Raw genomic sequence first — 23466 nt, 5'->3', positions numbered from 1 at the left:
ACAGAGATGTTCAGCAAAAGGAGAAAAAAAGAAGTTTCAACTTCAGAGGAATATGTACAATGAATATTAAATAAACACATGAGGTTTCCAATCTGGAAAAACAACCCACATTGTTTTACACTTGCTGCTTTAAAAAAAATGGTTCTACAAATATCAAAAGGAGACTAAATGTCCCTTGAATTTTAAAATTTTCATTAAAAAAATTAAAATTATTCACCACTCTTTGGGATTACGGAAAGAGAAAGAAGACATTTTAATTAATGTTCATTGGAGAGGAATATGAGAGCTGACTTTGCTATTGGATACTCTTATTTATTAATTCATTCATTTATTTTATGGTACTTGTTAAGTTCTTATTTTGTGCCAAGTACTGAACTAAGCTCTGGAGTAGGTACAAACTAATCAGGTTGGACAGTCCATGGCTCTCCCACATGGGGCTCACAGTCTTAATCCCCATTTTACAGAAGAAGCAGAGACAGGTTAGGTGACTTGCCACATGTCACACAGATACTAGAAATATTAGCAACACTTATGGCTTACCTTGAGGTCAAAGAATCTTAGGCCTGTAATTTAAAATATCTCCCTGAATACAATTTGATATTTTTGGGGGAGATTTTAGTAGGCCATTTGTAATGCATAGAAGGGGAGTTTGTTTTGCCAAATGTAGGATTTCCTTAATTTTTCTCCTCAGGATGAATCCTGGTATTAACTGTGGTATTTTCTAAGCACTAACTATATGCCAAGCACTGAACTAAGATCTGGGGTAGGTATAAGATAATCAGGGCCCACATGGGGCTCATAGTCTAAATAGGAGGGAGAATAGATATTGAACCCCCATTTTGCAGATGAGGGAACTAAGGAACAGAGAAGTGAAGTGACTTGCCCAAGGTCACACAGAAGACAAGTAGTGGAGGAGGGATTAGAACTTTGGTCCTTAGACTCCCAGGCCTGTGGTCTTTCCACTAGGTCATGCTGCTTCCTAGTATCAGTGAACTCTCAAATTTACATTATGCAAAATCCTCACAGGGGAAGCACAGTCCACATGGGTTTTTTAGGAAGAAAGTGTCAGGGAGAGAACACACTGCAACTGTATTCTCCAGCAAATGCTGTATTGACTCCCTTCCTCAGATTCTCTTCTGATTAAACCGGTGCCATAAAGAGGGATGGGATGACACTGGTTTTGGCCCTGAGCTTCTTGGAACAAGATTCCAACTTATTGTTAATATTTTTGAATGAAAACACATGAACATTTGAATCGTGGTAACTCAATTTTTGTCCAGAACTCAAAATGTTGTCTTTCTATTGACCGAAATAAAAAAAGTAGAGGGATAGCTGTAATATTCTCCTGTGCCAATGACAAAATGAGATATGCATACCTTATGCACCATTGATGTGCAACTCTTCAGCTAACATGGTACTCCAGAGAGGCATAACAGCCACCTGCATCCCCTCCTGTATATCCTCCAGGAGAATCAGTTTGCATTTAGTGCCTTGGCATATCATTACCATAGAAACAGTACCATTGGTAAGCCAAGCTAGATAAAGCCGTGAGAGGAAAACCAGGGAGAAAAAGAAATAGAGGAAGAAAACTACTGGTCACTTTCAAATATGGCATGATGAAGATAGGAAACATAATCTTGACTCTTTTTTATGGTATTTGTTAAGCACTTACTATGGGCCAGGTCCCATACTAAGCACTGGGGTAGATACCATCTAATCAGGCTGGGCATACTCCATGTCGCAAATGGGGCTCACAGTGGGAAGTTCTAGAAAAGGCTAAGTGGGATCTACACTTATATCAAGTGACCTTTCTGAGAGATGTAGAGCTCCTGAAAAATGAACATCTGGGAGGACTGTAGGTCAGGCCTGGTGTGGAGGCCCTGATAAGTGTGATGTTATGAGAGAGGAACATAAATCTGGCCGCCTTTGTTTGAAACAATTTCTCAATCACAGAAAGAATTGAGGTGAAAAAAATCAGAAACCAATTTGATGGACATCAGGAAGATATTTTTCTGCAAAAGAAAAGCCTTTTAGTCACTATTTACGAAGGTGTTTCTAGAACAAAAACAGAAATCATAAAATTGGAGATTTGCTTGAGTGAACATCCTAAACAAGGATGGTCATATGGGTGGCTCAATTGTACAGATAATGCTTTCTTACCACTTCTTTGTAAATTCAGTATTTATAGTTTGAATGAGCACTTAGCTGTGGTGAAATGCCAAGCATGTCCATATAGGAAATTAGAAAAAAAAAAGTCTAGTTGTCTAACATAAAGTGAGAGATCCTCTTGATCTTTTTTGGAGGCCTTTGGTGAACTCAAGCAAAGGGATACAGAATGGGTTATTAAATCCTTGCACAAGTTAACAAAAAAGATGAGAAGTTACCCATTGATCTTCTAGTAAGCTTTTAAGCTCAGGTGTATCGATTCTGTGCTGCTACATAAGACTAAATTTTGTTAATAGGCATGTTATTTCATTTCTGATGTTGTGCCAGTCATTGGAGCTTTGAAGGAATTGACAGAAAATGTTTGAATGCAGATTGAAGAGACTGAGGGAAAATAGTAAAGTTTTTGCCACTGATTCAATTTAACTTTTACCAGGAAGAACAATAGTCATTTTAAGTGTTTTATGTTTCCCTGAATCTAGGTTGCTTTCCTTTTTGAATGTAAACTCTTTGAAGATAGTCACACTTCCCTAGTGTTTGTGTAGTGAAGAAAAAGCATCACCCTTCTAAAGCCTGACCCTTACCTCACCACAATCGGGGAATATTAGTAATAGTATTCAATTGTATTTATTGAGTGCTTACTGTGTAGTAGTTATTATTGTCATTGGAACTGTTGTAATAATCGCAGTAGTGTCCACCAATTCTGTTACCAAATTATTGGCAAAGTGCTCTGCACACAGTTAATGCTCAAGAAAGATTCCTGTTTGATACTACTAGTAGTAACAGCAGCATTTATCGAGTGGCAGATCATTAATACTATTCTGCGATGGCTTTCACCATAAATGGATTTTTTGCATAAAATGACTCTGCATTTTGCCATTTGCAGACCTCCCTAGCCACTTGTTTGTAATGAAAGTGCTACCCTGATTTAATCTTTAGAATGTTTAGAGTGACTAGTCATTCCTAAATAAGGCCAATTTGATTACTACCTATGTGGATTTCATAATATTTTACTCTCTTGAGAGAGAAGAAGAGAGACAGAAGGAAGAGAGAAAGAGGAGAGTGAAAGACAAAGGCACACAGAGGAAGGCAGAGCTCAAGGCGGAGATGGAGAAGACCCTCTTCATTTTCAAATATGGCACCCCTGATGGTGAGATTTTATCTATGCTTGTTCTGGTGTCAGGAAACACCACCAATTATTCAATCAATGGTATTTATTGAGCTCTTACTATGTGCAGAACATTGTACTAAGCAGTTGGGAGAGTATAATACAACATAATTAGCAGAAATGTTCCTTGCCCGTAATGAGCTTTTATAAATCAAAGCAGAGAGACCACAAAAATTCTTGTCAGGTGTGAACCTATGGGACTTGCTTGAACTTTGTTTGTTTTTTTGGAAATCAATGGTAAATGGCTTTATCCTGAAACTGGAAAAAAATCTATCCTGTAGAAATGAACAGGCTCATATAGCACTTAAACTACATGGAGAGAGAAGGATTGTTTCCCAGAGGACTCAATAATGCTTAAGGGCAGCTCTTGGTTTTACATCTTGAATTCATATCATGTTTCCCTGAGATTCTAATTTGTTTCTTCCCCAGAAAAATGAATCCTCCCCATCTGATAGGACACCCAGTATGATGAGACTGTTCAGAGAAGTATTCCAGTGTAGTTTTCAGAACTAGTGATGCTTACACTCCAAGGTCTAATGCAGAATGATTGGCATGTATATTAGGAAGTTCCTGGGACAGTATCATACCCAATCACGCCACCCTTGACCCTGTCCACTTCTACTGTGCAAAGAAACCATTCCCCATATTCATTTCAAATGACTGTGGTAACTCTGCCTAGTGGCCACTGGAACCCCTTTGAATATAGGTGATACGCATTGCAGCTGAATCCATCTTGCAAGCCTAGCAGATTAGTGGAAAGAAAAAAAAAATAAAATAGCCTCCCCCACTTTAAAATGGATCTCTGCAAGTCGAAGGCATATCAATCAGTGGCTTGCAACCCGAGTGTCTTTAACGCACAAAGACTTCTTGAATAATTTTTTGGCACTCAACCACACTGAGCCTGTCTACAGGACAATGCATCATCTGTAAACATGCAAATTACTTGGCTTCCAACAATGGTTCCATAGAAGGTGCATTTTGATTAAATTTAAAGCAGAGTAAGGTTTTGTAATTACGATGAATTATAAAAATGTAACTGTTTATGGTCATATTCTTTATGAAGTACAGAGTAAAAATACATTGCAATTCCTCAAATCATCGCAAACACCGTTGGTGAACTGTATTTATGTCTTGGAACTGCACTAAAACCATAAATGGCCCAAACTGTCATTAAAATGAGAAAGCCATAACCATACGTTAACTCCAAATACAGTTGTAGAAAAAAAAACCACTAGCAAGAAGTATTATCATAATTGTAATAAACTTGTATCGAGCCAATTTCTGGAATGGAGTGTAGTGTAAAGGATCATTTTAAGGTTGTAATGGATATGTTCTTGTTGTTATTTTACCTCTCACAGAGCCAACAATTCAGTGACTTTGGAATGAGAATAAAGACCTCATACCTAGCTAGACTGTGAGACTGGCTAGGGAACAGGGATCTTGCATAATGTACACTGGTGTAGTAGAGTCCTTTGCACACAGTGAGCACTTAATAAATACTATTACCATGATAACTACTAGAGGTTCTACGTGGGAAACACAAAATGTGTTGGGTACTCTTTTTGTTGGGTGTTCTTGAGTCATAATCCAGTCAATTCCAGATAACCACACATCCTGGTTTATCTAGGAGGGTCCAGGATTTCTCTAGGCTGTCCTGAGCAATTTGAGTAATTTACACCCAAGTACCAGGATGTGGCTATCCTGGCTAAATCGCTCAGACAACTTTATACTGTCTCTTGCTGTCACGGTCACTGAGAGAAAAGGAAACAATCCACGAGCTGGGAATGTTGGTCTAATGTCCTAGTTTTCCATAAAAATAATCTGATTGGCCCAGTCAAGGCAAGAGTATTTCTTGAGTTCCTACTACATCCATCATTCAGTGCCAAGTGCTCCAGAAAGGACATTATGCAGGGAGAAGCTATGGTCCTGCAAAAGGGGTGGGGGGAGAGAGAATGATAGGGGATACAGGCCCAATTCAAATGCCAAAGTGTGGAAATTGGCAAGATATGCAAGTGACACAAGTTTAAATCGTGAAATGTAAATGCCAGGATAAATATATTCTCCTTCCCAATGATGCGAGGTTGGGTTCTCTCCCTAGAAATCAGAGAGGTGTTAGAAGTTCCTTGGTAATTCTAGTTGGACACTCATGCCAAAATGGGCACTCTCTCAGCACCTCAGGACAACCAGGTATCTATCTAGCATTCCGAATCATGGCACCAAGAGGTGGGATTAATCTACACTTCTACCAGAGCCCAGTATACAGTCCAGTAACTACTTCTCCATATTCATTAGTTCAGTCAATGACATTTACTGAGTATTTTGTGTAGGGAACTGCTTTAAGTGCTTGGAAGAACAACACACAGTTGGTTGACTTGATCTCTACTCTCAAGGAGCTTTCAGTCTAGTGGATCCTATCAGCCTCCTGTTGGTACTAGATGAGGAGATGTAGAGGCATTTGCATTACTGCCACTGGATGCTACCTACTCCTTTTCTTATTGGTACCAAATTCAATATAGCACATTAAAATACAGCCCTAAATTCTAAAATGACCTGCAATTTAATTATAGAAGCAATCATTTGGGGGGAGTCTTTTTTCTTCATTTTACATAAGTAAGCAAGAAACTTAGTATTGATGATTTCTGTTTGATATAAAATATTCATTATCAACATCAGCAGTATTTATTCATCTCCTACTGTAAACAAAGCACTGTCATAGTGGGATTTGGGGAACATGTAGAAGGATGCCCCAGACACTTCCTAAATAATAAATTTATTTCTAAACTGATGATTACCATTGGACTATGTGGATAGATCAGATCTTTTCCACTATGATATATACCTCTTTTGGGTGCTTCATATAAGAAAGACTTGGATTTTGGGTGTATCATCTTCTGGTGATCCAAGAATGCTGGAAAAGAAAGGAAGCTGATAGCTTCATATGCCACATTCTAGAATGAATAATGATAATAATAATAATAATATTTGAGGTATTTGTAAAGCACTTACTTTGTGTCAAGCACTCTTCTAGTGTTGTGGTAGATACAAGGTTGTATGCAGCCCCCATTCCACAGGGGCCTTATAGTCTAAGTAGGAGGGCGAATCAGCATTGAACCCCACTTTGCATATGAGGAAACAGTATTGAAAAGTTAAGTGATTTGCCCCAAGTCACACAGTGGTCAAAAGGTAGAGACAAGATTAAAATTCAGGTCCCCTTATTCCCAGACCCATGCTCTTTCCATTAAGCCATGAAGCTCCTCTGATGGACCTCCATTGACAGTCTGATTTTATAGTTGAACTTAATTTGTACAGCATGTTCTTCCAAAGAAACCAATCTGGTCATCAATATTGCATTAATTATTTCCCAATTCTACTGTACGCCCACATCCACTCCAGTGAAGCACAATAAAGAGTTGCCTAATTATCACTAGGATTTGGGATTGTCCATTCCTGGAAAATTAACCAAAGCTTTTTTTTTTCTGTTCCCACCCAAGACAAAATCATCAACTTTACTTTTGTTGTATATTCATTAATCGGCCTAATTAAGTGATAGTTCACACTATTTCCATTACATAAATGGGGTAGAGGAAGAATCACCAGGATAAATAATTTGCCTAAAGTCCTCGTAAATTAAAAGCTGACTCAAAAGCAATTTTTGAGAATCTGCACCCCAGGTTCATTACTATTTTCTCTATTACCACCAATGACATTTGGCAAGGGTCTGCATATTAGTACTCAAAGTCCAGATGGCTTGTTTGAGCAACAACACCAATTATAGTGATGGTGGTTTTTTTGCTATGGTAATTGTTAAGCACTTACTTTGTGCCAGGCACTTTACTAAGTGCTGGGGTAGATTCAAGTTAATCAGATTGGACAAAGTCCATGTCCCTCATGGGGTTCGCAGTTTTAATCCCTGTTTTACGGATGGGGTATTAACTGAGGCACAGAGAACTAAAGTGACTTCCCCAAAGTCACACAGCAGACAAGTGATGGAGCTGGGACAAAACACAGGTCCTTCTTACTCCCAGGTCCATGCTCTATCCACAAGGCCACGCTATTTCTCTATGTCCATGATGCCTTTTAAGCAGGTCATTTTCTACATCCTTTGAGGAAAATGATCCCAATTAGGGATATGTTTGTTTCAGCCCTAGCAACTGTAGTGGAACAGCCTGGCATAGTGGAAAGAGCATGGGTTTGGAGTCAGAGGTCATGGGTTCAAATCCCGACTCTGCTACTGATCAGCTGTGTGACTTTGGGTAAGTCACTTGACTTCTCTGGGCCTCAGTTACTTCATCTGTAAAATAGGGATGAAGACTGTGAGCCCCATATGGGACAACCTGCTTACCTTGTATCTACCCCAGCACTTAGAACAGGGCTTGGCACATAGTAAGCACTTAAGAAATGCCATTATCATCATCATAGTGGATTGTCATCTCTTCACTTTCACTGAAACGTTAATTCTTTTTCTCACAGTCATGCCACTTCTCTATTGAGTACTTGTTATGTGCCAATCATTCTGTTAAGTTCTGGGGCACACTCAAGCTAGTTAGATTGGATACAGTCCCTGTACTCCATGGACTTCACAGACTAAAAGAGAGAGAGAGCAGGTATCTTCATTTTATGGATGAGAAAACAGAGGTATAGAGAGATTATGTGACTCACCCAAGGTCACACAGCAAGTTAGTGGCAGACCAAGGAGTAGAATCCAGGTCTTCTGACCCCCAAGACCTTGTTCTTTCTATTAGTTTATGCTGCCATTCCCAAACTTTAAAAATGCAACATCCACATTACTTTCACGAGACAATGCCACCAAAGTCAAGGCTAACATGCTGTAGAAGGATGAGAGAAACAAGGAGCTCCATGGCCTACTGAATAAAGCCTGGGCCTGGGAGTCAGAAGAATCTGGGTTCTAAATCTGGTTCTTCCACTTTGCTGTGGAACCTAGAGCCAGTTACTTCACTTCTCTGTTGCTTCAGTTACTTCATCTGTAAAACGAGGATTAAGACAGTGAGCCTTCTGTGGTTCAGGGACTGTGACCAACCTGATTAGCTTGTGTTGATCCCAGACCTTAGAACAGTTCCTGGAACATAGTGAGCACTTAACAAATTCCATAAAAAACAAACCAAAAGAAACAAGTTTTTGGAAGGGAAGAAAAAGACACTCAATAGGAAACATAAAAGGATTGGGCTGAAGTGTAAAGTTTCATTTTTAGACTGTGATCCCGTTGTTGGGGAGGGACTGTTCTCTATCTGTTGCGCAATTGTACATTCCAAGTGCTTAGTACAGTGCTCTGCACACAGTAAGTGCTTAATAAATATGATTGAATTAATTAATAAATTATTTTGTCAATGTGAAATTGCTGCAGGACCAGGCGTGGTAGGGACAGCATGAATGAGAAGGCAGGTGACAATTATGAAAAGAAGTCACCATGACAAATTCTGTTGAGCTCACATTTCCAAGCCTCAAACTTTATTCCCATTTATAAGCCTTCCTTAATTTTTTAATGCGAATGTCCACTGAGAGGGAGCAAAACAAGAAATCATCTGGGAAAATCATTCTTGTGTGAAAAATCCCTAAGAAATTATGACAGGGAGCTTGGAACTCTTATCATTCCTCATTCAATTTGCTTAGTCTGAATAGGCCTGTGAACATGGTCCTTGGCAGAGGAAAGTCAATTTAGGAGTGCTGTTTCGACAATCTGTATTCAGTAAATAGCAAGTAGAACATATTCAAAATATCACACTCACTAAGGAGAGTTCTTTTGGCATAAATAATTTATGAAATCCAGCACCAGAAGTAGAACATCTTATCCTAACTGTTCTGTCTGTTGTTAGCAACCCTATTAACTTTTGCTGAAGCACCATTTATCTGATGTATTGATGACTAAAATTTCTTCCAGGTTTTGCTTCCAGAGAGCACCAATAAATTGCATTTTGTCAGTGTGGCCAAAGGAGGAATCTGACTCCAAAGTTGCAAGGTATATTCATATTAAATTTATTTCTATTCTTGGAAATATGTTCATGCTCTTGTCACAGGATAGTGTAGGCACTGGATTATACATTTTGCAAACAGTAGACTTCAGAATGTGTGGAATAAAAATGGATAGTTGATATCCAAAGTCTTGATGACTCATTCAAAAAAAAGATTCATTGAATTATTTTGAGGTCACATGGTTTGAAGATGACAAGGCAGGTGGTGATATACCAAGGGAGGATTGTAAAAGGAAGGAGGCTGAGTCTGAGAGAGCAAGGATCATGCTAAGCAGAGGTTTCCTTAAATACTTCCCTGGGGAAGAGGTACCTACAATTCACCGCCACAGAAAATAGTAGTAGTAATAATAGTAATAATGATGATAGAATTCATAAGGCTCTTATATATTGCCAAGCATTATACTAAGCAGTGAGAAACAGCAGGTTCTAGTGGAAAAATCACTGCTGTGGAAGTTTAGAAGGCCTAGTTTTTAATCCCAGCTCTACCAATTGCCTGCTGTGTGACCTTGGGTAAAGCACTTAACTTCTCTGTGACTCAGTTACCTCATCTGTAAAATGGGAATTGAAAATGTGAGCCCTATTTGGGGCAGGGAGTGTGCCCAACCTGCTTATCTTTTGTACCTACCGCCAGTACAGTTCAGTGCCTAGCACATATTAGGTACTTAACAAATACTGTTTTTTTTTTTAAAAAAAAAAAAACTAACTGCTGGAGTAGAAAAAAGATAGATTGGACCCAGACCCTCTCACACTTGGGGCTCACAATCCAAGGGGAAGAGAGAACACATATTTAATCTCCATTTTACAGATGTGGAAATTCAGGCAGAGAGAAGTTGTGACTTGCCCAAGGTCACACAGCAGCCAAGTGTCAGAGCCAGAATGAGAATTAAAGGGTCTCTTAAACCTCAGGCCTTGCTCTTTTCTCTAGGTCACTTTCTTTGAAATCTGAGGTGGAAAATGCAAAAGACTGCATTCCAACAGCATTTCTCCCCCTTTCTCTGTTCTCTTCTTCTTCTTGTGTTACTTAAATTATTTTGATGTCATAAGGAAAATAATATATTAAAAAAAGTTCACGTTTTACTTCATTCTCCTGAACTTGCTAATGAGATATGCAAACATAATCCAAAGGAGATCAGAAATGTTCCAAATAGTCTTAGATTAGATCTCAAAGAACACAGATTCCTAGCAATCCTAGATTCTGTGAAGTATCATTTATAGCCACTCTTTTTACTTTTTTGAAATCATCAAGGTTAATAACTCCATTTCCAAAGGATAAAACAATGAAAAATCTTGAAAATGTAGCTTTCAAAAACAAGTTACCTAACAAGCTATAGGACCAGTTCCATTTTTTTCCAGTGGTATTTGCTAAGCTGTTACTTTGTGCCAGACAATGTGTTAAACCCTGAGGTGTATCTAAGATTATCAGATTGAACACAGTCCATGACCTGCATGATGCTCACACTCTTAATCACCAATTTTTACATATAAGGTGAGACACAGAGAAGTTAATTGACTTGACCAAGGTCACACAGCAGATCAGTGGTAGAGCCTGGGTGAAAGCCCAGGCCATCTGGCTCACAGGCACATGCTTTACCCATTGCTCCTCTAAATCCATGATGCCATTTGAGCACATACATGATTACTTATGGCCTTTGAGGAAAGTGATCACAATTGGGAGTGTATTTTTTTCAGCTTTAGCAACTGTAATGGACTGTCATTTCTCTACCTCCAGTGCAGCACTATCTCTTAGCCTCACAATTTCTGATACTCACTGCCCTAAACCTCACCAGAAAGTGACATACTGAAGCATTTCAGATCTGACATACTCCTACGAAGATACATTTGCATATATGTATCCAGTTGAGACAGTTGGAAAATAACTTCATCTGGTTCCTCACATCAACAATCAATTGTTGAATGCATACAGTATGCAGAGTGCTATATTAAGAGTGTCAGAGAGTTCACGTGGCTTAGTGGATAGAGCACGGGCCTGGGAGTCAGAAGGACCTGGTTTCTAATCCTAGCTCCTCCACAATTTTCTATGTGACCTTGGGTATGTCATTCACTTCTCTGAGCCTCAGTTACTTTATCTGTAAAATGGGAATTAAGAGTGTGAGCCCCATGTGGGGCAGGGACTGTGTCCAACCCAATTTGCTCGTATCTACCCCAGTGCTTAGAACAGTTCTTGGCTCACAGTAAGCACTTAACAAGTACCATAATTATTATTATTGTACTATAAGAGTTGGTAGACATGTTCCTGTCCACGACATAGACCATATGCATCCCTCCCTCCTGTCGCTCCTCCCCACTTTGTCCTCGCACTCCACAGCTCCACTGTTTTGTGGTCCAGAGAGCTTCTGCTCCATCCTGGTCTCCATCCCTTACATTACCAAACTGTCCCTGACTTACAAACTCTTCCTCCTCCTTCTCTGTCTCTTCTTCCTCCTTGTCCTGAGCATCACCTCACCTAATGACACTCTGACCTGCCACTCTACCATGGGGCTTCACCTTCTAATCTCCATCCCTAATCCGAGGACTAGAACACTACACCCTCTACCCCCTCTACACCCCCTACTAGAACACTACCTAGGGGAAGCAGCGTGGCTCAGTGGAAAGAGCCTGGGCTTCGGAGTCAGAGGTCATGGGTTTGACTCCTGGCTCTGCCACTTGCCACTTGTGTGACTGTGGGCAAGTCACTTAACTTCTCTGTGCCTCAGTTATCTCATCTGTAAAATGGGGATTAATTGTGAGCCTCACGTGGGACAACCTGATTACCCTGTGTCTACCCCAGCGCTTAGAACAGTGCTCTGCACGTAGTAAGCGCTTAACAAATACCAACATTATTATTATTACACCCCTGTTCATGGGACAGAAATAGGCTTTCCTTAGTGTAGACTGTAAAATGTAAGCTCCTTGAGGGCAGGGGTCATGTCTCCCCAACTCTATTGTATTGTATAGTCCCAAGCATGTAGTACAGTGTTCTGCACACAGTGAGTGCTCAATAAATAACATTAATTGATTCATCACTCTTCTTTGTCTCCTAAGAGCCTTCTGGACTAGTCTCAGATTTAAAAGGAACAGAGCTACTGTTGGTTAAGGAAGGTGCTATTCTCCTCTGTCCGACCCTCCCTGAGGCAGTATCTCAAGGAATATTGTGATAAGGAGATGTGAGCCAAGCATGGGCTCATTTACCTTGTGTCCCAACTTTCTTCTACCTGATTTTTCCCAGGGCTATCCAGAAAATTGATCAGATATATTTTAGAAAGCATTTTGAGCAGCTTTGAAATAAATTGCAGTTCATAGTGATGCTAACACTGTCCTCATTATCATGGTTGTTATGATGTATTAGTCACATTCTGTCATCGTCTTAGGAGTTTATCTGGGGTAATGGTTAACTGGGAGGGACTAGTCTTAGGGGACCTGGATTCCTTAGCTGTAGCTATTAGGTCTGGCTGGCCAGAAACATTGTTTTGAAATATATACTGAGATCAAACCAGAATACAAGCATATGCCTCTGTAGATTCTCTTTTTGGGCCTTTTGATCTGTGAGAAGCACAATATTTTGATCTACCAAAACATGCTTGTCATATGGTGATTACCAGCACATCCTGGTCCCTGTTCTTCCCTTTCAAAGACAAAGACATTATGGTTGATAATTAATGTAAATTAATGATAATTTTAAGGATGGGCAGTATCCTTAGATTTCTTTTGGATCTATCCCTCCCTAGAGCAGGATTTCATTGTCTGCTGTCTTGCAAAGATCACACTCTTGACAAAAAGGTTTTGGAAGTGCTCTAAATTTTCTTGTGGAACTTCTCTGTTCACATACTTTCCAGTAGTACTACTATCCAGGGATGGTTCAATTTTAGGGCTAGCTTATGCTGTGTAGAACAGTGATGATATAATTACTAGTAGAATTGTACCTTTCATTATTAAGAACAGCTTTTCTGTTGTGTGTATATGTGCATATATTTATTCTCATCTATTTCTCTGGCCACTCATTCTCAGTGTTTTTCACAGGCTCCTCTTCAGCCTCCCATCCCCTAACTTTGGCAGTCCCTCAAAACGCAGTTCTTAGTCCCCTTCTGTTTTCCATCTACACCCACTCCTTTGGAGAATTAATTCATTCAGTCCCATTTCTTCAACTACCATCTCTGAGCAGATGATTCCCAAATCTACATCTCCAGCCCTGATCTTTCTCCTTCTCTGCAGTCTCATATTTCATCTTGACCTCAGGACATCTCTGCTTGGATGTTCCATTTACACCTCAAGCTTAATATGTCCAAAGCAGAACTTCTCATCTTCCCATACAAACCCTGTCCTCCCCCTGACTTTCCCTTCACATTAGACAGCACCACAATCCTTCTTGTCCCATGAGCCTGTAACCTTGACATTATCCCCGCCTTATATCTTTTCCCCCTCTAGGCTGTAAGCTCATTGTGGACAGGGAATATGCCTGTTTTTTGTTGTATTCTTCCAAGTACTCAATACAGTGTTCTGCACATAGTAAGCACTCAATAAATATGATTTAATGAATTCAACCCATATATTCAGTCACCAAATCCTGTCAGTTCTACCTTTACAACATTGTTAAAGTCTGCCCTTTCTTCTCTGTACAAACTGTTACCACGTTAATCCAAGCACTTATCCTATCTCAACTTGATTACTGCATCAGCCACCATTCTGACCTCATTGCCACTTGTCTCTCCCAACTCCAGTCCACACTTCACTCTGCTGACTGGGTCATTTTTCTACAAAACCATTCAGTTCACATTTCCCCACTCCTCAAGAAACTCAAGTGTTGTCCATGCACCTTTGCATCAAACAGAAACTCCTTTCTATAGACCCTAAAGCACTCAATCATCTATCCCCTGCCTACGTTACCTTGGTGATTTCCTACTACAACCCAGCCCACATACTTTGCTTCTCTAATGCCAACCTACTCACTATTCCTCCAGTTCTCCTATCTCACTGTTGACCCTTTGCCCAAGTCCTGCCTTCTCCCTGGACCTCCCTCCCCTTTTGTATCCAAAAGTTGATCACTCTTCTCACCTTCAAAGCCTTATTAAATTCACAACTCCTCCAAGAGGCCTTCTCCAACTAAGCGCTTATTTTTTCCTCTCCCATACCCTTCTGCATCACCCTTGCACTTGGATTTTCACCCTTTATTCACCCCTCCCTCAGTCCTACAGCACTCATATAGTTATCCATAATTCACTTATTTACATGAATGTCTGTCTCCCCTTCTAAGACTGTAAGCTCTATATGGATAGCAAATGTGAATACCAACACTGTTATAATTCTCCCAGTTGCTCAATGCAGTGCTCTACACACAGGAACAGCTCAATAAACACCACTGATTGATTGATATACATACGTACAAACATGGGAAATAGCCTGGCCTAGAAATATTGAGGGTGTGAGAATCAGAAGACCTGGGTTCTAATTCTGGTTCTGCCACTTGACTGCTTTGTGACTTTAAGCCAGTCGCTAGGCTTCTATTTGCTTTAGTTTCCTCATCTGTAGTATGGGAATAAATACGCCTTGTCCATTCCTCTTAGACTTTGAGCCCCAATTTTGCAACGGGAGCCTGGCCCTAGTGAATAGGGGTTTTATTTGTTTTTTTTAAATGGTATTTTGCTAAACACTTGCTATGTACTAAGTGCTGGGTCAGATAGAGATCGATCACGTTGGGCACAGTGCATGTCCCACAAAGGGCTCATAGCTTTAATCCCCAATTTACATATGAGGGAACTGAGAGGCATAGAGAAATGAAGTGATTTGCCCGCGGTCACCTAGCAGACAGATGATGGAGCCAGCATTTGAACCCAGATCTTTCTGACTCCAGCTTGGTGTTAAGTCCACCTTGGCCATGCTGCTTCTCTACTTTCAGTCCGTGTTTCATCCAGAGGCCTTCCCTGAGTGAGGCCTTATTTCCTCAACCTACCCACCCCCCTCCATCAACTACACACTTAGCTGTATAACCTTTAAGAACTTTGCAGCTCCACAGCATTCACATACATATCCTTATATTCTACTTTTTTCCCTGTTTGTAATTTATTTTATTTTAAGGTGGGATAGGAGAAGTGCTTGCATTAATGTGGTAGCGGTTTGGACAGAGGAAGGAGTGGATTTTGGTGAAGTCGTAAGGTAGAACTGACAGGATTTAGTGAAGCCTGAATGTGTGGGTTGAATGTGAAAGAGTAGTCAAGGACAATATCAAGGTTACAGGCTTGTGAGACAGGAACGATGGTAGAGCTATCAACAGTGATGGGAAAGTGAGCAGGAAGACAGGGTTTAGGTGGAATATAAGAAGTTCAGTTTTAGCCATATTAAGTTTGAAGTAATTGGAGGACATCTAAGTAGACATGTCTTGAAGGCAAGAGAAAATGTGAGACTGAAAAGAGAAAGAGATATCAGGGCTGGAGATGTAGATTTGGGTGTCATCAGAATAGAGGTGATAGTTGAAGCCATGTGAGCGAATGAGTTTTTGAAGGGAATGGGGGTAGATGGAGAAAAGTAAAGGACCCAGAACTGAACCTTCAGGGACACCCACAGTTGCAGGATGGGAGGTGGAGGAAGAACCCACAAACGAGATCGAGAATGAGCAGCCAGAGAGATAAGAGGAGAAGCAGTAGAGAATAGTGTCAGTGAAGCTGAGGTTGGATAATGTTTCCAGGAGAAAGGAATGGTTGACAGTGTCAGAGGCAGCTGAGAGGTCAAGGAGGATGAGGATGGAGTAGAGGTCATTGGATTTGGCAAAAAGGAGATTACTTATGACCTTTAAATGGGTGGTTTCTTTGGAGTGAAGGGGACAGAAGCCAGAATGGAGGGGGTCAAGGAGAGAATTGGAGGAGAGGAACATGAGGCAGTGGGTGTAGATAGCTCACTCAAGGATTTTGGAGAGGAATGGAAGGAGGGAGACAAAGCGATAACTGGAGGGAGCTGTGGGGTCAAGGGAGGGTTTTTTATGGTAGGGGAGATATGGGCATGTTTAAAAGCAGTGAGGAAGAAGTCATTGGAGAGGGAAAGTTAGGGAGGGAAAGGGAGAGGGGGCATTGCTGAGGAGCCAAGGAATGGAGTCAGATGCACAGGTGGAGGGGTTGGATTTTGAGAAAAGGCAGGAGGTTTCCTCTAGAGATAGTGCTGAGAAAGATGGGAGAGTTGAAGAAAGGACAGGAGAAAGGAGGGCTTGGAGAGGAACAGGGGAGATTTTCAGGAGATCATGCCTGATAGTGTCAATTATGTTGAAAAAATAAGTGGCCAGGTCGCTGGGGGCAAGGGATGGGGGAGGCAAGGGAGGCAAAAGGTCTGAGGAGGGAATTAAATGTCGGGGACGACTGTTGAAGGCGATGTGCATGGGTGTTAGTAAGGGTGGAGAAGCAGTTTTGCCGGGCAGGGGAGTCCTGCCTGGACTCCTGAGTGTACGTGTGTCTTCCCAGGATGGTATTTGGGTGGTGGATTGGGAAAATTCAGCTGTTCCCAGTCATATGAGAGGACATGTTGAATTGGTGTTTCCAAAGAAGGCTCTGGTGTGGGACTGGTTGTTTGTTGTGCCATTCATATTTCTCCTGTCTGTTCAGTTCTCTGCCAACGGTGGTCAGCTCTCAGCAGGCTTATCCTTTGACTCTGGATGGACCAGATACTAGCACAGCTCTGATGCAGAGATCTCTTTCATGGCATACATACTCAGAGGACTGGAGCAATTTCAGCTTCTCTTTTTCTTCTCCCCTCCAGGGATTCCATGTACATCCCCTTGATTCTATTTATTGCGATTAAGTTGTCTTGTTTTTGTCCGTCTGTCTCCCCTGATTAGACTATAAGCCAGTCAATCGGCAGGGATTGTCTCTATCTGTGGCTGAATTGTACATTCCAAGCGCTCAGTACCGTGCTTTGCACATAGTAAGTGCTCAATAAATAGTATTGAATGAATGAATTGTCTGGATTTGTATCCTGTAGATGAATGGACCAAACTGGATTAACCTTCCCTCAACGTCCACAGCCCCTAGGAACCCTTCCTGAGCAGCTCATCCTCTAGACTGTAAACTCAATGTGGGCAGGCAATATATCTGTTATATTGTTATATTGTACTCTCCCAAGTGCTTAGTACAGTCCTTTGCACACAGTAAGTGCTCAATAAATATGATTGACTGAAACAGAAAAGATTGGGGAACCGGCAGCACCAGGGAAGGGAGCAGTAATGGCTGAGAAGCAGCGTGGCATAATGGAAAGAGCACAGGCTTGGGAGTCAGAGGACATAGGTTCTAATCCTGGCTCCTCCACTTGTCTGCTTTGCGACCTTGGACAAGTCACAAAACTTCTCTGTGCCTCGGTTCCCTCATCTGTAAAATGGGGATTAAGACTGTGAGCTCCATGTGGGATAGCAGGGATAGCTGAATTACCTGGTATCTATCTCAGCACTTAGAACAGTGTGTGGCACATAGTAAATGCTTGATAAATGCCATGATTTTTATTATTATCATTATTAATGGGAGGCTTCAGATACCCTCACCTAGACTGGTTGAATGACTCATCAGGACTAGAAAATAATGGAATATTTTTCAATGGTGGAGAAGTTCTCATTCAATTAATCAACGATTTTATTAAGCGCTTACGGTGTGAAGAGCACTATACTAAGCTCTTAGGAGAGCACAATACAATTGGTAAAAACTATCTCTGACCTCAAGGAACTTGCACAGTTTGATGGGAGAGGTAACAGTCACTTGGATCTCCTCATATGACAGCTGTTTCAGTGTTTTACTTTAATTCATCCTCCTCCCAAAATCTGCCTAGTAGAGGTGACACAAGTTATACTAGGCAAACTTGAAAGAACATAGAATCTAAAAGAATGGCTTTGTTAGGTAAACTGCTACCACATTAGTACAATCACTCATCCTATCCCAAATGGATTACTTCATCAACATCATTTCGGATCTCCCAACCTCCTGTTCTCCCCACTTCAGTCTATACTTCAATCTGCTGTCCAGATTATCTTTCTACAGAAACGGTCTGTGCATGTCACCCCCATACTTAAAAATCTCCAGGGGTTGCCTATCAACCTCCGTATCAAGCAAAAACTCCTCACTATTGGCTTCAAAGCTCTCCATCACCTTGCCCCCTCTTACCTCACCTCCCTTCTCTCCTTCTTCAGCCCAGCCTGCACACTCCGCTTCTCTGCTGCTAACTTTCTCACTGGACCTCTTTCTCTCCTGTCCTGCCATCGACCCCTGGTGCACATCCTACCCCTGGTCTGGAATGCCCTCCCTCCTCTCATCTGTCAACCAATCACACTTCCCCCCTTCAAACCCCTACTGAAGGGTCACCTCCTCCAGGAGACCTTCCCAGACTAAGCCCCCCTTTTCCTCAGCTCCCCCTCCCCCATGCTTCACCCCGACTTGGTCTCTTTGCTGTATCCCCCTCCCCACCCCACAGCACTTGTGTATATATGTACATATCTATAATTCTATTTATACTGATGCCTGTTTTACTTGTTCTGATGCCTATTTACTTGTTACAATATCATCAATATAAATACATGGAATTGTATATACATACATTCTAAATCTAATTCTATTTATTTATATTGATGCTATTGTTGCCTGTTTACTTGTTTTGATGTCTGTCTCTCCCCTTCTAGACTGTGAGCCCACTGTGGGCAGGGATTGTCTCTCTTTGTTGCTCAATTGTATTCTTCAAGTGCTTAGTACAGTGCTGTGCACACAGTAAGTGCTCAGTCAATATGATTGAATGAATAAATGAATAGGTGGAATCTGTAGTCTAAATAACCCAGTATTCAGCCATTCACAGTAGGACCCAAGGTTGCTTAGGGTAAAAGTATTATGGTTGTAGTAAAATGTGTATAGACAGTATTAAAGAGGGTTACTAAGACAGTTATTATTATTAATGATGGTATTTGTTAAGCACTTACTATGTGCCAGGCACTGTTCTATGCACTGGTGTAGGTACAAGGTAATCTGGTTGGACACAGCCCCTGTTCCATGTGGGGCTCACAGTCTTATCACCCATTTTACCGATGAGGTTACTGAAGCACAGAGATGTTAAGTGCCTTGTCCAAGATAACACAGCAGGAAATGGCTGAGCTGGGACTAGAACAAGAGTCCTTCCGACTCCTGGGCCTGTGCTCTATCCATTAGGTCACGCTGTTAAGTTTAACCAGCAACTATCAGGAATGGGGCAGTTGTTTTCGAGCCAAACCACCAGAAGGAATGTGAGGCTAAGAGGAAACAACATAAGCACTGAGAGTAAGAAGTGCAAAAGTGGAGCAAGAGTCATTTCCTCACATTTGGATGATTCTGTTTCATAGGCATTCATCCACAATATTTGTAGGTGTGTTCAGGAGATCACTGAACTGTTATTGCCATCTCCACAGGATTCAGTCTTTATCTATGATGAAGAAGGAGCCTTCTGCACTCTTTGAATGTGCCTTATATTCAGACCTCTTTTTCCTCTGATCCTGTGTACACTTGCAGTAAGAAAGAAGGGTAGCCATCATGCATAACAGCACTGTTAGGTCAGGACCCCCCCAGCCAAAGGGAAGAGGAAAATTGACAATCTTCAGATCATAAAAAAAAAGAAATTCTGCCCCAGTGGGCCAAATAATATATATGGAAATACATAGGTGGTATAAATATTTGTTTTTCCTTTGGTTTCTCTTGGGTGAAGTAAATTATAGGAGTCTGTTCTCTACCCCTATACAGGGATAATACTCATGTATAATCCCCATTAACACATGCTAATGATGGTGGAGCTGGCTTCCCCATGCAGGTCAATAATCTAGAGGCCACAGGGAAGGGAAATCTAATAAGGAGAATAATCAAAAGAGGAAAATCACAAGGAAATGTAGGTCTCTGTGAATTCTCCATGCTATTATTCTCTCTTCACTGGAAAGCTATGCGGGAAATCTGATGTCAGGTTTCAAATTGAGATCTCAGAACTGTATTAGCATTTTGAGGAAACCTTTCTTTGAGGTAGGATTTCCTGATGTGACAGTTCAATTCTGGAGAATGGCAGCCCAATGTCACCTTCTCCACTTGTCTTGAGGAAAATCAGACTCATATGGTGATCACATTAAAATAGTATCTAACCATGAATGCAATATAAACATGACATCAGTTATTAAAAGATAAGCCACTGAAGGAGATGTAAAAATGACATTTCATTTTTCTGTTATCTAGGCTCTGTATTATCTCTTTTTGATGATAACAAGACACCCAAACAGCTGCTATATGAGGAGCTGAAATGGGGAAATCTCAAGAAGAGAAACAAAGCTCCCTCAATGTGGGGCAGGCACTATGACTTAGCTAGAAATAGTTTATCTACCCCACGTTTATTTAGACCGATGCTTAGCACATGGTAAATCTTGTCTTATGTTGTCGAGTCATTTCCGACCCATAGAAACACGACAGACACATCTCTCCCAGAACACCCCGCTCTCCATCTGCAATCGTTCTGGTAATGTATCCATAGAGTTTTCTTGGTAAAAATATGGAAGTGGTTTACCATTGCTGCCTTCCATGCAGTAAACTCAAGTCTCCACTCTTGACTCTCTCCCATGCTGCTGCTGTCCAGCACGGGTGAGTTTTGACTTGTAGCAGATCGCCTTCCACTCGCTAGCCATGGCCCAAGCTAGGGATGGACTGGGTAGGCTTCTGCTTGACTCTCCCTCTCATAGCCAAAACTGGTAGAGTACTGGAAACTCTCCTGGTGTGACCCTGAGAGGGGTACCTAGTAATAATTTAACAAATACCACAGTTATCATTAAAACCTTAAATTATATGCCGTATTTGTGGGAAGTTGGGAAAAAAACTACAGAAGGAAGTTAAGGGGGCCATAAAATAATTAAGGTGGCCATAAATAAGGTGGTTATAAAATGGAATGACTGTCTCAGAACAGAGGTTTGAGAAAATCATGACCCAAAGAGAGAAAAATGAAGCCATGCTAACAGTCACTGTGGCTAACAGATGCAACAGTATGGCAAGGGGCAATCTTTATATGCACATAATGTGCAGGGGATTTTTAGCTGCTGTAGTTTAACCAGCTACATCCATACCCATTGGTCACATATCAGCATCATCCTATGCTATTTATTGATCATATTTATTGAAAGCCTACTGTGTGCAGGGCACTGTACTAAACACTTGGAAGAGGACAATAAAACCGAGTTGGTAGATATGTTCCCTGCCCACAAGGAATTTATAATCTAGAGGGATGACCTTGCAGGAAGAACAACACAATTTTGGATTCAATGGTTACAGATGATAGTGCTAATGATGATGATAATTTTGGACTTCCCCAACAGGAATGCTGGATGACTTTCAGTCTTGAGACTCCAGGACTGAGGATTTGCATGTTGGAATTTATTATGGTGGTAGTGATTTGCACTCTCTCATCCCTTACTTTTCATGTGCCCTCTATACCAACACACACACACACATGCACACACACAAAACACTATGACCTACTGAATAAAGTCTGGGCCCTGGAGTCATGAGGACCTGGGTTTTAATCCCAGCCCTGCCACTTGTCTGCTGTGTGACCTTGGGCAAGTCACTTCATTGCTCCATGACTCAGTCATCTCATCTGTAAAATGGGGATTAAGACTGTGAGCTTTATGTGGGGCAGCGACTGTGTCCTGTCCAATTACCTTGTATCTAACCTGGCATTTAGTAAGCACTTAACAAATACCACAATTATTATTTTTATAGTTATATAGAGTTCTAAGAAAAGGTCAACCATAAGCTAATGCAGGAATAAAACTTGGTGCATTTAGTTAATGAAAATTGAAGCTCAATTGTTCTAGGTACTCCTTACCTTCCTTAAAACTGCTGCTCATGTCGGGAACTAAAGGGAACATTGTCAAAGGGAGTTGGCCCATAGAGTATCTGCATGTGAGAGAGGGCAGAAATCCCAAAATTTTGCAAAATAATTCTCCCATTTTCCAGCTAACTCTTGAGCAGTTCTGGAAAAGAGGAAACTTGAATTCTTGAACCTCATGCCGCTCCAGTTATGTAAGCATTGTCTCTCTAGCCAGGGTAAAGAGGAGGATGCTGGTATGGAATACAGGGATCCAAGGGAGAAATGGAGGGAACATGGAAGAACGTTTTTATGTCTGTCCCCACTGTTAAAAGGTAAGCTCCTTGTGGGCAGGGAACATGTCATTTTTTTTTTTGAATTCTGTACTGGTACACGACATGGATGTAGACTGCCTAAGCTATGTCTGTTTGGATTACAGGCATCATGTAAGCCATCAGACCCTCCCCGCCCCAGCCCCCGACTGTGAGCCTCTTGTGGGCAGACATTGTCTCTGTTTATTGCCTTATTGTATTTTCCAAGTGCTTAGTACAGTGCTCTGCACACAGTAAGTGCTCAATAAATAATAATAATAATAATAATGTTGGTATTTGTTAAGCGCTTACTATGTGCAGAGCACTGTTCTAAGCGCTGGGGGAGACACAGGGGAATCAGGTTGTCCCACGTGGGGCTCACAGTCTTAATCACCATTTTACAGATGAGGTAACTGAGGCACCGAGAAGTGAAGTGACTTGCCCACAGTCACACAGCTGACAAGTGGCCGAGCTGGGATTCGAACTCATGACCTCTGACTCCAAAGCCCGTGCTCTTTCCAATGAGCCATGCTGCTTCTTATGACTGACTGAATGAATGAATGAATCATGGAAACCCCCATCTGATCTTTCTTCATTTATTTGAAGAGGTTAATTTATGGAATGCTTATGAAGCACAATTTCTGATTGGTTACTGCTGACAAAAGTCGCAATTATTTTTGGGTCCTGTGGACAGTATCTGAAGTTTTATTAAAACTCTATTAGAAATGAAGAGACAGAAAGAATGTTTCTGAAAAATCAGAAAGATTCTCCTTGCCCATCCCTAGCTGCTTTGTACCTGCTATGGAACAGCTTTGGAGCTGGTACTGCCAATTCTCCATGCCCACAGCCATCAGTTCCTTGGGGTGCAGAACCATGGACAGGGACAGAGAGGGTGCAGACGGGAGCCCAGGAAGGGTAAAAGCCAGGTTCATCAGTGCTGTTTCATTTAAAATGAAAAAGAATGCCCGCTGCTGCCTCCCCTAAATAGTTATATCTAGCCAGTCAAACAGTCAATCGTATTTTTTGA

General features: G+C 41.2%; 1 non-coding gene across 1 annotated transcript; it reads right to left on the bottom strand.

Moving 5' to 3' along the window:
* Positions 1-20919: 20919 nt before the first annotated feature.
* Positions 20920-21057, bottom strand: LOC114812556. The gene has a single exon (XR_003760207.1). It is a non-coding gene; the product is annotated as a small nucleolar RNA SNORA7 (small nucleolar RNA).
* Between the last annotated feature and the right edge of the window lie 2409 nt (positions 21058-23466).

Source organism: Ornithorhynchus anatinus, chromosome 5 (assembly GCF_004115215.2).
Source record: "Ornithorhynchus anatinus isolate Pmale09 chromosome 5, mOrnAna1.pri.v4, whole genome shotgun sequence".
Classification (NCBI taxonomy): Eukaryota; Metazoa; Chordata; class Mammalia; order Monotremata; family Ornithorhynchidae; genus Ornithorhynchus; species Ornithorhynchus anatinus.
Note: the sequence above shows the minus strand (reverse complement) of the source record. Positions and strands in the feature narration are given on the sequence as shown.